General features: G+C 37.9%; 1 long non-coding RNA gene across 1 annotated transcript; it reads right to left on the reverse strand.

Annotated features, from left to right (window-relative positions):
- Positions 1–307: 307 nt before the first annotated feature.
- Positions 308–2,378, reverse strand: LOC109773320 (uncharacterized). The gene is made up of 5 exons (XR_012202943.1): positions 2,100–2,378; positions 1,793–1,921; positions 1,670–1,708; positions 838–854; positions 308–755 (listed from the first exon to the last, which is right to left on the reverse strand). It is a non-coding gene; the product is annotated as an uncharacterized lncRNA (long non-coding RNA).
- Between the last annotated feature and the right edge of the window lie 583 nt (positions 2,379–2,961).

Consider the following 2,961-nt stretch of genomic DNA (forward strand, 5'->3'; position numbering starts at 1 on the left):
GAGTCGGGTGCAGCTTTTATTGCCTTCCTAGCACGGCGGTCGACTTCGCCTCTGGCATCGACATGACCGTCGGTGCCAAAGCTCTGCCGGACACGCTGTGCACGCCATGGTCATCAACGCGTATGTTGTGGGTCAGCTCGAGTCTTCTCCGCAATCGACGCCACGACCGGCGGTGCCGGCTGATGCGCCGCCGGCCACATTTGTTTGAGTATTATACGGGAACAAGCGAAAATACTTGTCTTAGTTCTTTACTAGCTGAATGCCCGTGCGTTGCCATGGAACAATAAAGTTAGACATGAGACATTGCTAAAAAAAACAAATAAATTTTCATTCATATATGTTTTGAGAATAGAATTGTATGTGCCATACATGTATTTCTTGCAATCAATTCAAAACAAATCAAACATATATCCCTTCCATGTAGTTCTTTGGGAAGTCAATTCGCTGCATGCAAGAAAATTAGAAAGTAGGTAGTTGGCTAAGGTTTAAAATGTAGAACCGGCAAACTTGATGATATGCATGCTCATAGTTTCCTGTCGATCGAGTGTTGCTCCTCTAGTTATTGAACATCCGATCTTGTTGCCAGCCTCTTGGATAAGTAGATTCATTTGCAAAAGCTTAGCTTCTTAGTGTCTGAATTCAGGAGGAACTGTACATCAGTACTTGGGCTGGTGTAGTAGCAGTACACACGTAGCACGTTTTCCACTCATATCTAGACACGACATAATGCTTTCTATCTTTGAACATTGTCCATTCTGCAAGGCTATTTGACTGTCGTCAATATGACTGCACTTGGTGGCATTGGTATTGGTACCAACAAAGGAAAGTGATTTTTACCAATTCATTATCCCATCCTGAAACAAACCATGTAGCAAACAACTGAAAAAGCACATCTCACTTCAAAATACTTAAACTATATTTGTTCCTGATTTAAAAAAATACAAATTTTATATGTGATGAGTCAAATATAAAAATTAGCCCATTTGATACACTGCAATCACAGCCCTAATATTACACATCGACTTTCAGTTACTCTGATCCAGAAGACTGGTTACAAACTGGTCAAAGAAGCAAACAAAAGAAAAACTCATCACTGAAACAAACAAATGAATATGATTTAAACTTCATTATGCAGTTACTGTCTTTCGCTCCAAGGATGTTGAGAATCATATAAAATATGGTTATGGTTTATCTATATTAGCAAGACCACAAAAGACCCCTCACTTGAGAGTACCACAAAAGTCCAAAACAATTGTTCTCGGAGGGCTCTTCTCGGGGTGAATTAAACTTTTTCCGCCTGCACTATGCAATAAATTAAAATTTCTCAACAGTTTTTCAATGGCACGAGAGTTTTAGTACTATCCTCCTAGAACTAATTTTGGTACTATCATGTTTGTTACTAAAGGCAAGTTAAGAGGAGGTCATAATATACTCCCTCTGTTCGATATTAGTTTTCATTGATTTAGTACTTGAACTAAATCAACAATAACTAAAAAGGAGTGCCGAAGGCTTCATGTAACTTCAGTATACACTCAAACTTTGAAACAAGATTTATCTTCTATTTCTACATGCGGTTGAATACATTTCGCAATCACCAAAAATAATACGGGCTTAAAATAGACTATGACAACCATAGGAATAAAAAAATGGGAAATATTTTTGTCCTTACCTTGATACCTCAGCATACTATTCCATTGCCAAACACAACCTAAAGAATGAATCACATTACTGCTATAGTTGGTGAGATGTTGTCAAGCTTAGTGACAAACAAAAAGATCAGAATGTACCATACCTTCAGCTGGTGACCTTTTGGAGTTAAATAAAGATAATTTCCAAAACGAAAAGTGAGATGTTGTATCTGGTGCCTCACCCAAATACACTTATGTCCGTTCTCTTGCAAGAACTGTATATATTCAGTAGCCTGCAATAGAAAATGGTGTCAAGAAAACCCAACTTAATAAAATGGGTTGCAGCGTATAATCAATAACCTTCTAGGTGTGTGCCATATTACTTTTATGAAAACCAGAACAAAGTTATTTATATGCATCTCTAAGAACCCAACCGAAATTAATAAAATCTCTGAGGCGAAGAACACATACAAATTAATGGACTAAAAAAAGCAGGATTGAGCAGAACAACCCCACTGTTGCTTGTTGGAAAGGGTAATCATTAAGACTTTAAGGTCGATCCATCACGAACCAAAGCCTGCACAAATGGTCAAATTCTGTACAAAAAAATCAATACAGACTACCGTTAACTAATACCTCAGGGAGCACTTTGAAGCAGGGAAAATATCATGACAGCTTTATTAACATGATTCTCGACAAGTCGGGTATTATACATTTTTCAAGCTTGACCTCCTATATGGAGTATCTTATACAGCAGAGCAAGGTAGAAATAACAACTGGGATAATAAAAGGAATTACTACTCAGGTCGACCGACCAAAAGCTAATTCAAATATGTGATTTCAGAATCCGCTCTATTTGCTAAAAATGGAAAAGCAAAACATGGATTATATCGATAACCTTTAAAATAGTTATGTTACATTTACATGATAGCTTAGAACTACTTAAATTAGCACGATGAATCTAGATAAAATAGTGAAAGAGAACTCACCAGCCTTGCTAGTTCTCTCTTTTGGTTGCCCACAGATCTCACAGATTGTTAGAGTTCACCAACGATTGCTTGTCCAAGTAGTATAGAAATCATAACTCTACTTTTCTTTGAGCAGTAATCGTAACTCTACCTAGCCAGGTGATATATGTAGCTCCTAGGTTGTATCAACATGAGTTGAAGAAGTATAAACAGCAAATAGCGTTACATGCCAGTGTGTGCGTGTGTGTTGCTAGCTAGTCCATCAATAGAATCCACCTGCTAGTCGACCAATCAATCCATCGACTGGATCCATCTCAAGGCAAAGTTAGCTAGCTACGTTGTTAGCTCATTCAGTCCATCCCAAG

Source organism: Aegilops tauschii, chromosome 2, assembly GCF_002575655.3.
Source record: "Aegilops tauschii subsp. strangulata cultivar AL8/78 chromosome 2, Aet v6.0, whole genome shotgun sequence".
Classification (NCBI taxonomy): Eukaryota; Viridiplantae; Streptophyta; class Magnoliopsida; order Poales; family Poaceae; genus Aegilops; species Aegilops tauschii.